This window comes from Octopus bimaculoides, chromosome 18, assembly GCF_001194135.2.
Source record: "Octopus bimaculoides isolate UCB-OBI-ISO-001 chromosome 18, ASM119413v2, whole genome shotgun sequence".
Lineage (NCBI taxonomy): Eukaryota > Metazoa > Mollusca > Cephalopoda > Octopoda > Octopodidae > Octopus > Octopus bimaculoides.
This window is the reverse complement of record NC_068998.1, coordinates 39,439,225-39,454,193: the sequence shown is the minus strand read 5'-3', so window position 1 is coordinate 39,454,193 and position 14,969 is coordinate 39,439,225. Positions and strand designations below refer to the sequence as shown.

At 37.1% G+C, this 14,969-nt stretch overlaps 1 protein-coding gene and 1 long non-coding RNA gene across 2 annotated transcripts in view; one reads left to right on the top strand and one right to left on the bottom strand.

Moving 5' to 3' along the window:
- Positions 1-14,969, bottom strand: part of LOC128249904 (uncharacterized) — a 51,220-nt gene that overhangs the window by 6,206 nt on the left and 30,045 nt on the right. Inside the window, exon 3 of the long non-coding RNA XR_008266053.1 lies at positions 9,269-9,343. This is a non-coding gene — a long non-coding RNA (uncharacterized LOC128249904). The remainder of the gene's footprint in view (positions 1-9,268; positions 9,344-14,969) is intronic.
- Positions 1,914-14,969, top strand: part of LOC106884070 (LIM and senescent cell antigen-like-containing domain protein 1) — a 93,741-nt gene continuing 80,685 nt past the window's right edge. Inside the window, exon 1 of the mRNA XM_052974479.1 lies at positions 1,914-2,325. The gene's annotated coding sequence lies outside the window, so the exon portion shown is untranslated. The remainder of the gene's footprint in view (positions 2,326-14,969) is intronic.

The window sequence follows — 14,969 nt, the reverse complement described above, 5'->3', positions numbered from 1 at the left end:
TCTACTGTTTTTTGTTCTGTGTGTATCAAAAATATCGCTATCAATCTGGAGTAATAATTTGTAAACTCTTCTCTACTGTTTTTTGTTCTGTGTGTATCAAAAATATCGCTATCAATCTGGAGTAATAATTTGTAGTTTTGAAATCAGTAGTTCTTTGACTGCTATTTCTGAATTCTCAGTATGTTGGAGAAGCAGGTTACTGTCAATCCCTATATATTTATGATTATATATATATATATATATATATATATTTATGTGTGTGTGTCTGTCCCCCAGCCACTGCTTGACAACCAATGCTGATGTGTGTATGCCTCTGTAACTTAGCAGTTTGGCAAAATAGACTGATAGAATAAGTACTAGGCTTACAAAGACTAAGTCTTGGGTTCAATTACTTTGACTTAAACCCTTTAAGGGGCCACAGTCAAATGACTGAAACAAGTAAAAGAATACAATTTTGTAGTCCTGAAATAAGCAGATATGCTTCCAGAGGATACAGTTTGGATTATAATCCGTGCAGCCAGTTGAATCTGATGGATTGCCTATATAGCTAAGTGCAAAACCAGCCGTCAGTCTCTGACCAGCCATAACAAACAACCATCTAAATACATACTAGATATATATGTGCACCCACTTCTCTCAACCCCTAGCGTAAAACCGACCCCACTCCTCTCAGGGTAAGTAATCTTGCAAATTGCATGACGATCTCAAGGTACAGTCTGCAAGGTAATTGGCGTTAGGAAGGACATCCATCTGTAGAAATAATGCAAAAGCAGGCATAGGTCCAAGATGGACTCATCGAGTCTAAACTGTTCAGCCCATGCCAGCTTGGAAAGAGGACGTTAAATGATGATACACACACATACATACATACAAAATAGACAGCCTATTCTGTGTTTTGCTTTTGGCTGACTGTTCACGGTAGAGGATATGTCTATTCACTCTATCAACGTCTTGAGTTCTACATCGGATGCTTTCACCGTATAAAAACTATCTTTATATACTCACAATATATATATATATATATATATATATATATAGGCATTTATAAATGCGTGTATGTGTTATATTAGACATTGAAGCGCCCGTTAGGTGTGTAGTACGTAGGTAGAAAATATAAACGAACATTGACACTTCGCACTACAAAAGTAAGTTATGCTGACAGCAAGTTACGAAGTTCTTCACTATCGGAATGAAAGAAGAGGGGGAAAGTTTCGTTAAACTGGCCAAGTAGAGTTTTGGCAAAGTAGACCAGCGGAAGTGATATCATGTCGGTGCTATGTAAAGTGGGTTGGAAGACACACTGAGTGGGAGTCAGCGAGAGAGAATGAGTGATAGCTACAGAGAAAGAGAGAGAGAGTAACAATCTATACGTGCAATCTAGCTTTCTTTCTCTCTGTTTCTCATTATATATATGTATGTATATGTGTGTATATTTATATGTATGTATATGTGTATATTTATATGTATGTGTGTGTGTTATTCAACCAAGGAAACAGAAAAAGTATATCAAGAACGCACATGCATTTTTTTTCTTCTAATCCTTTCCTTCAAACACTCATACGTTGAAATCATATATATATATATGTGTGTGTGTGTGTGTGTGTGTGTGAAGAGACATGGAAAAAGTGGTACCAATAGAGTACAGATAGTAAGAGACATAGAGAGAAATAAAAAAGAAACAGAAACTAAGATCTGAGTAGTAGAGAAAGAAAGAGAATGAAAGGGAGGCGAGGAGGAAGCAAGAAAGAAAAAGGTGTAGAAGAGATAGATAGATAGATAGATTGTAAAAGTGATAATGGCATGAAAATTGAAATATAGGAGTGTATAATAAAAAAATATAGTGTAGGAGTGTTAATAAATAGTTAGACAAATAGATAGATTGTAAAAGCCAGAAAGATAAAAAAGAAAAGAAAAGAAAGAACGAAGAAACACTGCTTTACATTTTCCTACAACAGAAAGAAATAGAATTATTTACATAGAGAGAGAAACAGAAAGAGAGAGAAAGAAATACAGAGAGACAGACAGACACTGAAATAAAGAGAGAGAAGAAAGGAGAAAAAAAAACAGTGAGGTACTTTCTGACGTTGACAAAGATAGAGAGGTGGGAGGGAGAGAAAGAAAGAAAAAATTAGAGAGAGAACAAATGAATGGGAGCTGCAGAAGCAGTAAAGGAGAAGGCACGTAGTTGTCTCTTCCTTTCTCTCTTCCCTCTCTCACGTCGGCCGGTCTTCCGTAAGTTTAATTCTGATGTCAGCAACGGGTTAGTTTTACATTCAACAGCATCTAGTGGATTTTTTTTACAGCAGTGAATATTTCTGATCAACGGTAAGTACTGATAGATCTGATTAAATATATACATATAAACCCATCTACAAAATTATAACCATCGTCTAAAATTGCTATTTAATGGTCTCAATTCCCGCCAAACTCTTAGACCCCGCTAACTATGTGTCTGAGACAGATATTTATCAGATATATAACATTGCCATTTATGTACATTGACCTTACGCTACTGGCACTTCGAGGTTTTGGAAGATTGTTATAGTTCTTGTTATTTTAAATAATTGCTTTCGGTTTTAGTTATCTGTTAGGATGTTTTTGTTTTGTTTTGTTTCTTTTTAGCTTTTTTTTTACTTTTCATTCAATATTGGTATTCCATTTTTTGCTTCGGGTAATCCTTAATATTTGGTACTTAATCTAAACTAGTACGCATCAACAGGTTATGAATATATTCCGATGAATAAGCAACATGTTTTTTTATTCTTCTCTTTCCCTCAAACTTATGATAAGCGATTTAATTTTCGAGAAGTATACATATACTTTCTGTTACCAGTACAGGTGTGGGTACTTGCCCTGTTACTGGTCTCGTAGTCATGGTGTGAGTAGGAAGGGTGTATGCGCGTGTGTATATGTATATAGATATATGTACACTCACACCTCCACATATATAAACAAGGGGTGTGGACGTTGAGAAAGAAAGTAGGAAACAAAGTTATTTCACACATATACTCTGGGAAAAATCCTTTTATTTGTTAATTTGGACTTAGTACCCGTTATATTCTTCATATCTATTCAGATGACCTGTATTTCTTCAAAAGAAAATGAGGGGCTTGTGCCTTATCTAAATAAACTCCCATTATTCGTGTTTGGAAGCCAAATAGCCAAAATAAGAATTTATTGGAAAATAGTTAAATCACTGGGACGAATCAAAATGAATAAATATTAGAAAATTCTGCGGAGTTGCGGATCATGCGTTTTTAAAAAAATTTTTAATATATTTAACCCCTATTTTTGTTTATGTGTATACGTTTTCGAATATGCTAAAATATTTTTTTTCTTTTTAACAATAAATTGCTTTCAATAAAATATTTTTCTATTGATAAAACCCAAAACATACACACACACACAAAAAAAAAGAACAATACAAAAAAATTCAGATTTCTTAAGCAATATGGTCCAAAAACATTTTCTGATTAGCGACAGCTTTATTTGATGCCATAATAAGTTTATTCAGTACCTTGTCCTCTTGTGATCACTTCAGATCCTCATTTATAATTGATGGTAATTAGAGGATTATGGAATTTTGTGATATACGACGGTCGGGGTTTGGTAAGTCCAGGAATGGAACGAACGATTTATGTTATTTTTAGATGTTTGACACTTCTCGTTTGCTAAGTCTTCATATTCGGACAGAACAAACATCTATATCTATAAAACATTTGTTTATATTTTGGAGGATTTGCGATAATTTAAGGAAAGTTGGGATGGGAAAAAAGTTATTTTCAGTATTTTAGCATGAGTGAATACTAAAAACTCGGTATTCAGCGATGCGACTGTGCTAATTAAGACATGGGGCACAGTGCCAATATTCGTTAATAATGAAAATGAAGATAATATTAATTAGGCATGGTTTGTTGTTTAGCCCGTTGTTAAGCTTGATTTAGCAGGTCCATGATCAATGATCAAAGGCTTTACAACCGTGACTATCTTGTCGATTTTTTCCTATGTGCAGCAAATCCAAACCCCGTATCCACATCCAATGCGTTCATTTTTAAATGGCAGGGTGATTTTGAAGGAGATTTGACTGCTATTTCTCGCTGTTCGAGTAACCATATATGAGCTGCCTTGTTGGTTCTGCAGATGGTAATGTCGATATTGTTGTTTGGCACCGAATCAGCTGTACTCAGGCAAATCTATTATAAATATATCAGTCGCGACCATCTCGTCTTTTCTCTACGCATTTCTCCTTCCCATTTTAAATTTAAGGCGATATGTGATTTGAGGGAAACTACAGCTTAGAATCTTCCAAAACAGATGTGAAGAATTAGAAGGTAGAGATAACGGGAAATTCATTATAAAGATTAATTCCTTTAATAGTTTCCATCAGTGTTCAATTATGTATAGTTGTTTTGGGGTGTCCCGTACTTTGCGGCTTTAAAATGCGGGGTCCCGTTGCTTTACAGCATCGGTTTTCGTGGTTCCGTTATACACTACGGCACAGGAATGACTTAATGGGTTGTCCTTCATATAAATAAATCCAAATAGAAACCTTAATAACAGTAGAACTTCAAATATGTAGATTTAATATTTTTTTTTAAGTAAAAAGAGAGAAAAAACTACACATTTAACGTGGAAAGTATTTAGCAAAGGCTTGGCCAGATTCTTAAGCAAACGACCGAAGAAATCCTACGTAGAACTGGTATAAACAATGTCTGAAATACTGTACATGTTGGATTAAAAAATATCTTAATCAATATCTCATTTATATTTACAGATATTAATTATGTATGCATAAACTTTTGTGTTTGTATTACATCTTGTTTTTGTTTTGTCTGAGTTTACGTTTATAATATGAAAGATCGCTCGGGAAGTTATTTCTGTCTTAATACATGTGCGTGCGTGTGTGTGATGGTCAATAGAACACATTGTTACTAGGCTTATATCATAGCGCTGTCTATGGTCAGTTCTGCTTGGGTAGACTATTTGCTCTTGGGTGAGCTCTGAAGGGGCAGGCCTATGACTACACCGTCGTTTTAGACATTGTAACTAAGACCGCATTCAATATGTCTTTCCCCCTTCTGTAAAGCGGTAGGGCATGCCTTCAGGGACATTTTGTTATATCAAGTAGGTTAAACAAACTCGTTGAGGGACTCCACTCCCTCGTGCCTTGAAATCTCGCTTGGGACCCTATAAAAGTTAGGCGGAGGTAAATAATACGCACACCACCCGTTTTCGGCGAAGCAAAAGCCCTAACCCTAACACCGGATGTGCGTATTCTTTACTTTCGCTCAAAAGTTAGAGGTAACAGGGGAATCTCTTTGTTAAATGTTTTCAACAATTGTGTCGAGAGACTTTAGTGTGTCACGTTTGGGTTGCCGGTATGCTGAGCGACGTGCATTGCCCGCACCAATCTCTGTTTAAAACAGTTTTAATACTTGTTATATATTGTAAAGTCAACTTCTCAACTACATGGCTTCGGGTTCAGTACTCCTGCTTGACATCTTGGGTCAGTATCTTCCATTATAACCCTAGGTTGACCAATCGTTGTGAGTGAATGTGGTAGATGGGAACTGTATAGAAGCCCATCTTGTGTGTGCACGCGCGTCTTTGCGATTATGTTAGTCTCTGCAACTTGACAACTGGTGTTGGTTTGTTTATGTCCTGTAGCTTCTTAACAGTTCGACCGAAAACAGCATTATGGAATAATAAGTTCCAGACTTAAAATAAACACTGGGGGCAATTTGTTCTACTACACTGTCGAGGACAGTGATCCCTTAGCCAGTGCAGTTGTAAGACATTAAGTATACTGGGCAGGTGCTTGTGGGCCTCCAACAGATCCAGGAGCTCTGTGCTAATTTTTGTATGTTGTGGTTTGTTGCCTATTAATAAATACTATAAGTTCTAGCGCATTTCTTTGTCTGGGGACATGTAATAAAAGAATATCATAAAGATTTTTAAAAACTCATGATGTGTTGTAATACTTTTAGCCCTAATTTGTGCTGTGGATCAAAAAGAGTTGGAAATTGCTGATCTACTGTGAGGATCAAAATAGGAGACGTGGTTGTCGGGTAAGAAGCTTTCTTCCCAACCACATGATTCCAGGTTCAGTCTCACAGCATGGCACTTTGGGCAAGTGTCTTCTACCATCAGGCCATCCAAAGCCTTATGTGTGGATTTGGTTGATGGAAACTGAAAAAAGCCTGTTGTTTGTGTATGTATATATATATATATATATATATATATATATATATATATATCTAACATAGTTTCTTGATTTATTCAACCAATGTTGCATATTTTACTTCCTGTATTATTTAGACAATATGCCTCTTTGCCACCACCAGTGAAAATGGGATGGACAATTTACAATGGATGTCGTTTTGAATGATATAGTGTGGGGTTACATATTGTAGTCTTCTCATTTGTCAAACATATATGTGAAAGGATAGTCTTTATATTTCAACAGAGACAGACATTACACTTTAATGTATAATAGGTCTCTCTGATCATCAGATCTGAAAAACAGAACAGCATAGCTATCGTTCACAAATGAGTTCAATGGATTTACTAATTGTTTTAAGCGACCATGTTGTAGTGAAAATGCTTACACACTCCATGATCTCACACTCATCAAGGATGTGACAACTGGAAGGAGAGTGCTTGCCCGGGGACACAATGCACGTCTCAGTCTAGGAATTGAACCCATGATTGTATAATCATAGAGTTAACACCCTTACCGCTAGGCCACATCTTCACACAGATACTCTCTTTACTCTTTTACCTGTTTCAATCATTTGACTGCGGCCATGCTGGAGCACCACCTTTAGTCGAGCAAATCAACCCCAGGACTTATTCTTTGTAAGCCTAGTACTTATTGTATCGGTTTCTTTTGCATTCTGTATTCAAATCCCTCCAGATGTCAATAAAATAAATCCTAGCAGCTGAGATGACAGAATACTTGAGAGCCATCCAGTGAACTCCTTCAATCACTCAGTCCACTTAGGCTGTAAAATGGGTATCACTTGATAGTAATAAGCATACTATACAATTTGATATGACTGTGAAGTTGGCTAGTTTTTTTGTTTTTTGTTTTTGCATTGGCTTCCAGTGTGTTTATCATTTTAGTCAGTTGTGAAAGCATGTGGCCTAGTGGTTCAGGTATTGCACTTGTGATCATAAGATTGTGGTCTCGATTCCTTGACTGGGCAGTGTTTTGTCTTCTTGAGAGCAAAACACTGCATTTCACATTGCTCCAGTTCACTCAGCTGTAAATGAGTTCCAGCAGTCGCTTGGGTCCAAGATGGACTGACATTTTGTCCAGTGGGTGGTGGTGGTTTGCAGTCTCAGTCACCTATGTGCTGTCAAAACTAAGTTAGGCTCTGACCTTATGAGTCCTAAGGGCTCGTGACAGACCTTAGTCTAAATCTAAGTCATTTAGAGAAGGTAATGCCTGTAGCCCTTCACATGGCCTCCAAGACTAGTGTGAGAAGGGGAGGAGGGAGGAAGATATCCTCAAACTCAGGTGACCTGGCCCTAGGTCTTGCAGTAAGGTAGACTCCACCAAATACATCCAAAGTATCACGTAAGTGGCTTTAAATTGGATTACAGATTAAATCTGTTACCCAAGAAGGCCACAAGATTTGAACTCAGAATCCAACAGTTCTACCAATCTACTGCCCTGGTTTGGTACTTATTTCCCAATCCTGAAGGGATGAAAGGCAAAGTTGACCATGGCAAGATTTGAGCACAGTGTTGATTTCAATTCCTAGTTTTTGCTGTTGTTAAACCCCAGGCCAGTCATGATCTAAACAGACCTATGATAAAAAGTGGTCCAACTCTGACTAACTCATTTATTTGTATTTATAGTGAATGTGTCCTGTTCTTCCTTTTTTAAAATGCTGTGGTAAAATTTGAAAGAGATTTGGCTGCTGGTGACAGCCTATATCCAAAGACAGTCCAGCTGTGACTATCCCATCTTTTGTATGTATAGTGAATGTATCTTTCTTTTTCTAAAATGCTCAGGTTAGGGTTGGCTGCCAATATTCAAAGATGTTCCAGTTATCACTATCTTCTCATTTCATATATGTATAGTGAATGTATCCTGTCCTTTTTTAAATGCTAAGGTGTGATATGAGATTGGGCAGCAGGCAGTGACCTACGTTCAAAGATGTTCCAACCATGAACTTCACCATTTTTTTGTATATATTGTGGTTGCATCTTGCTCACCCACTTTTTTTTCAGACATTAGGGTATAATTTGAGATAGATTTGTCTAGAGGTGGCAGCCTTATGACCCTAGAGCACCCACTAGAACATACCAGAGTTGGTTCAATTGACTATATTATTTCCTTATAAAGTACCACTCAAGTTGGTTGAATAAATAAAGTACCAGTTGTGTACTGGGGATGATGGTATCAACTAAACCCTTTCACTAAAAATTGCTGGCTTTGGGCCTAAATCAGGAACCTGTTATTTCTTTTTTTAAAAAGGGCCTCATACTTTGTCATCATCATCGTCATCGTTTAACATCCGCTTTCCATGCTAGCATGGGTTGGACGATTTGACTGAGGACTGGTGAATCAGATAGCTACACCAGGCTCCAATCTGATCTGGCAGTATTTCTACAACTGGATGCCCTTCCTAACGCCAATAGAGGGCAATATTTGGTTCAGGGCTTTGTAAGAGAAATACACTATAGGGAGAGGAGGAAGAGGACAAAAAAAAATAGATGTTTTTGGTGATGTTTAGCCCCAGGTCAATCTCTCTGATCAAAAGTGTTCCATCTATCATCATCATCATCTTTAGCATCCCTTGTCCATGCTGGCAAGCTGAAGAATCTGATGATTTTTATGGCTGGACGTCCTTCCTAATACCAACCACTTTATAGTGTGCTGGGTGCTTTTAGGTGGCACCACATGGGCACTTTTACGTGGCATCACACTGGCACTTTTATGATCATCCTATTTGTTTTTTGTTTTTTTTCTGGGTGCCGGCATGGCTGTGTAGTTTTAGAAGCTCACTTTATGACCACATGATTTCAGACTCACTTCTGCTGCATAACACTTTGGGCAAGCGTCTTCTACTTTAGCACTTGGCCAACCAATGCCTTGTGTGTGAATTTGGTAGGCAGAAATTGTGTGGAAGCCCAACATATATATGCTTGTGTTTATCCCCTCCACTACTTGACAACTAGTGTTGGTTTGTTTATGTCCCTGTAGCTTAGCAGTTTGACAAAGGAAACTGATAGAATAAATGCCAAACAACCTTACCAAAGAATAGTTTCTGTCAATTCTGTTGTTAGTTTCCAGTTGTAAATCTCAACATTTGCAGAAATATCCAACCAGCTGGAAAAAAAAAAAGAAAGAAAAAGGTAAATGTATATGTATTTAAACATGAAAGAATGTAAAAATTTTGAATTGGATCAAAGTCAGGAAAGATTGTTGTTTAACTCCAGAGCAGTCCTGACTAATCAAGCAAGCCTATTATCAAAGATGTTTAGCTATGATCATCCTACTGCCAGACTGACCCTCATGCCGGTGGCACGTAAAAAGCACCCACTACACTCTGAGTGGTTGGTGTTAGGAAGGGCATCCAGCTGTAGAAACTCTGCCAGATCAGATTGGAGTCTGGTGTAGCCATTTGGTTCGCCAGTTCCCAGTCAAATCGTCCAACCCATGCTAGCATGGAAAGCAGACGTTAAATGATGATGCTAATGATATACAGATATATATATATGAATTTATAGATGATTGTATTATTCAATGTATCCTTACCTTTTAAAAGTAGGATGTTATCTGAAGAGATATTGCTGCTATTTGTAGCAGATCAAGCAAACACACAGATTCTTCCTTTGTTTGATACTGTTAGTCACCTAGTTGAAAGACCAAAGGTGTGTTGACTTATGCAGAGAAAATACCAAGAACTTGTTGCAGTGTATTCTTTCTTGGAAACCCTAAACGTAGACCTTCTGCCAGCAACGATCAGGAGTTACTTCGGATCTTTTTTAAAACGGGGGCCACATTTTTCATTAACGAAACACTTTGAAACTTGGAACACTGGTAGAATGTGTCATATAAAACATCTTTTTCTCTTAGTCTTCTTAAAAAAAAAAGAAATCCATAAGTTATTCCATGTTAAAGTTGTCGTATTTCTGTAATTTCAACCAATCACTGACGTCCATTCAGCCGACTACATAAACAAACGATTCTGAAACAATTAACCCTAACCCTAACCGTAGGGTTAGGGTTAGGGTTAAAGCAAATTTAAAATGAAAAAAGCAAATAAAACGAAGGTATGGAGATTAAATACGCTTTACATCGCTTAATCAGCCAAAGGAGTAAATGTAAACAACTGAATACTTGTCAGTGATTGGTTGAAATTATCGAAATAAGACAATTTTTTACATGAAATAAATTCGAATACAAAAATATTTTTCTGTTCTATAACACAAAATAGATAAGTATACGAAGTTTGAAAGTCTTTCCGTACCAAAAACACTACGTAAAACATTAATGAAAAATGTGGCCCCCGTTTTAAAATAGATCCGTTACTTCTTATCAACATTCATATTGCATTTTATGAACAACAGTGTTAGTTATGGTTTTATAATGGACCCAGTCTCTGGTTCATTGGGTTTCTGATATTGTCTATGCTTCTTGGAGAAAATAGATCCCACAAGGTATTTCTGTTTGACATACCAGTTTATTGGTTTACCTATTGATGTGTGTGCATATATATATCCAAAAAATAAGGAGTGGAACAGGTAGAATATTGATTACAATTGTTTCATAAGTTGCTGAAATTCATTACATTGGTAGTAACAGACACAACACAGCTTAGCTAATCTTCAGGTTGTAGTCACCTCAACGAAGTTTACATTGTCACTAGAAGTAAACAAATCTGTTTACATAATGAACTACAACTGGTTATGAAACAATTATAGTTGATATTCTACTTGTTCCACTCTTTATTTTTCGAATATTTATTCACTTTGTTCGCAGCAATTAGTTGCTAAACTGTGAGTTGTATGGAGATAGTTAGCTTATCGAAATTCCATTTAACTTTGATATGGGAAGAACTATGTAATTTCCAATGTTAATAGATATGTATGTGTGTGTGTGTATCTATCTATCTATCTATCTATCTATCTATATATCAAAAAAAGCAACACGGATTTTAAAGGTTATTGCAGTACGCACGTTTCATTGCATTAATTTTTGATCACCTTGTTTTTGGAATTGTTTGGATAATACCATACCTGGTGCCACATTCAATTTTGAATCTAAATTTTATATATATATATATATATATATATATATACACATACTGTCCACTTTTTGTCCTGTCTACCAGCTGCCTAATTGCTTGAAGCTTATAACTTCCTACACTTGGATCCCTGAATTGTATTTACATTTGTGTATGTATGTATATACATGCATATATATATGCCTGTGTGTGTGTTGTGGCAAGTCATTAGGGCTTCAGGTAAAGTGCTTTGTAGCATTTGTTCCTTTCTCTGCACTCTGGGTTCAAATACCACCAAAGTCATCTTTGCCTTTCATCCTTTTGTGGTCAATAATAAATAAACTACCAAGTCAGGTACACTGGTTGATGCTTCTCTTGCCTTCTCTCACTTTCTCTTTCTCTCACACACTCCTTTTTTTCAAGAAGGAATTACCTCTGTCAAAACCTGGTAAGGGATTGGTTCTGCTTGATTTAGTGTGCCAAACATTGGCCATGCTATAACAGTGTCCCTAAAATTTCTACAGGAGTTGAGACCCGACTATAAGCACACACACATGTACACAACAAACTTCTGCAGTAGTTTCTATCCATCAATTGTTTCTCACCAACTATTGCTCAGCCTGAGGTTAGAACGACACCATACAGAGACTCCCGCTCTGGCTTGGCTAATAGATGGATTATCTTTAAACCAGATGCTAGTGTTTTCCTGTTGACATTTCAGTTTTTGCATATAGGAACATAGTTTATGTTTCTGAAGCATCTGCCTAGTGTAGCTAATAGCTGGCCTGTATACTCTACTGCTATTAGTGGTAAGGTTTAAACTTTAGTTTATGAATTGCCAAACTTCTAAGAAAAATACTTATTTGTCTGAGGTGAGTTGTTTTACAGCTTGGTGTCCTTCCCATTGCTAACCCTTACATGTTTTTTTTTTCAATTAAGGAATATCTTATTCCACAAACCTTTGAAGATGCAGAAAATAACAGGGAAAATACTATTATTGCCACCTGTTGTTGAGTGACTTTCCTGAGAAGCACAAATGTATGCATGCACGCATGCACACACAAACTCACACATGCATACCCACAAGCACATACACACATACATGATGAGCTTCTTACAGTTTTCATCGATCAAAACCACTCACAAGGCTTTGATCAGCCCAGGTCTATACAAGACACTTGCCCAAAGTCTAACACTATAGGACTGAATGAAGAACTGTGTAGTTGGGAAGCAAATATCTTAACCATACAGTCATACCTACGATTTTCCTAGAATAAACAACCTGACCCCATATTGACCGTATCGTTGTTGGGAGATGATGTTAAATGTCACTGTTTCAATGAAGTCGATACAACTAGTGTTGGCTGGTTTCCAAACAGGGTGAACTTACAAAACTACTGCAATCTCATTAATTACTCTCCCACACAAAATTATCAAAATTGATGCAATTTGTACATTTCAGTTTCATTTGTTCATTTTTACGTCTGATTTTCCACACTGGCATGGGTTACACAATTGCAAACTATTAAGGCAAATGATTTTACCTTAATTATGCAAAAAGAAAGGTTAGCAACTGAAAGAGCTGAATACTGTTTCTGTTGCCAACTTCTCTCTCTTTTTTTTGTGTGTGTGTGTGTGTTATTAAAGCAAAGGATTTTTTGATCCACACATTGTAGGTGTAAAGCCAGTGATTTGTTGACTGGAGAAATGACAGTGCCCACACTGCTTCTAGCTCACAATCTTCTGAGAAAGACAAATATAAACAAATACAAACACATACATACACAAGAGGCTTGTTTCAGTTTCCATCTACCAAATCCATTTACAAGGTTTTGGTTGGCCTTGGGCTATAATAGACGATGTTTGCCCAAGGTATTCAGAGTTTAAACTTAAGACTATGAATGCAAAACCATGCAGTTAGGAAATGAACTTTTGAACCTCATACCTATGTCTGTTCAGGCATAGTTCTGTGGTTGAAAAATTTGCTTCCTAATCATGTGGTTTCACGTTCAGTCCCACTGCATAGCACCTTGGGCAAGTGTCTTCTTCTATAGCCCTGGGATGACCAAAGCCTTGTGAGGGATTTGGTAGATGGAAACTGAAAGAAGCCCATCATGTGATAGTTGTAAATGAGCATGAACATCATGCAGTCAGTGTCTTGTTTCCAGTCTTCCATGAAAACATGTCCGGCTATGGGGGAGCATTGCTTGACTTGGATACTGGTGAGGGTTGGCAACAGGAAAAATATATATATATGCAGAACATCTGTTTCAACAAAGTCATTTAGTCAACTCAAAGGCGCCATGTCTCTTTCAAATATCTTTCCAAAGTGAAATATGTCAACAATATATGTCAACATATTTCATCATGTTGAACTGTTAATCCCTACACATTTTTACTCTCTCTGTTTTTTTTTTTTGTTCTCCATTTTTTTTTTTTCCCTCAGTCCTTTCTGTCGAAGAGCATAGGCTCAAAATGTCAAAGACTTTTCCAATTTTCCTAAGCATCAAATTAATACGCCGCCTGCTTGTTTTTCCCCTCACTTGTTTTTGTCTTTTGTTTTCTGTAAATTTGAACTGTATATATATATATATATAATTCAATCAATATTCACGCTGGTCAAAAGGAATAAACATCCTTCTGTTAAACATCCATTAATGTTATTATCACCTGAAGAAATGAATCCATAAAGATAATCAACCCGATGCCCACAGATACTATGGACTACACTGTAATCATCCCAGGAATACAGACTGTGATCTTAAGACAAGATTTGTGAAAACATGCGTAGTGATGCATTACATGTTTATAAATTCCATTATCATTATATATATATATATATATATATATATATAGATAGATAGATAGAGAGAGAGAGAGAGAGAGAGAGAGAGAGAGAGAGAGAGAGAATTTACAAAAAGCAAAAGACGGGTGTGTAAACAACAAACAGATGTATTAGTTTAACGCTTGGGAAAGGCGCAGGTGTGACTGTGGAAAGAAGCTTATATCCCAGCCACATAGTTCTAGGTTCGGTCCCGTTGCATGGCACCTTGGGCAAGTGTCTCCTACTATAACCCTGGGCTGACCAAAGCCTTGTAAATGGATTTGGTAGATGGAAACTGAGAGAAGCCTATCATGTGATTGCTGTAAATGAGCATGAACAGCATACAGTCAGTGTCCTGTTTCCAGTCTTCCATGAAAACATGTCCGGCTATGGGGGAATGCTGCTTTACTTGGAAACAGGTGAGGTTTGGCAACAGGAAAGGCATCCATATGTAGAAAATCTGTTTCAACAAATTCCATGGAAAAATGGACATTAAAATGATGATGACAATGACGACGACGGCGACAACGACGACGACGGCGACTGTGATGATAATGATGTAGAGGACTGAATTTTGTGAGCATTACCATTCTGAGTTTCCTGTTCCTGATCCTGACAATTTGGAATGTGAAGTATATGTATATATATATAAATATATATATCATCATCATCATCATCATCGTTTAACGTCCGCTTTCCATGCTAGCATGGGTTGGACGATTTGACTGAGGACTGGTGAAACCGGATGGCAACACCAGGCTCCAGTCTGATTTGGCAGAGTTTCTACAGCTGGATGCTCTTCCTAACGCCAACCACTCAGAGAGTGTAGTGGGTGCTTTTACGTGTCACCCGCACGAAAACGGCCACGCTCGAAATGGTGTCTTTTATGTGCCACCCGCACA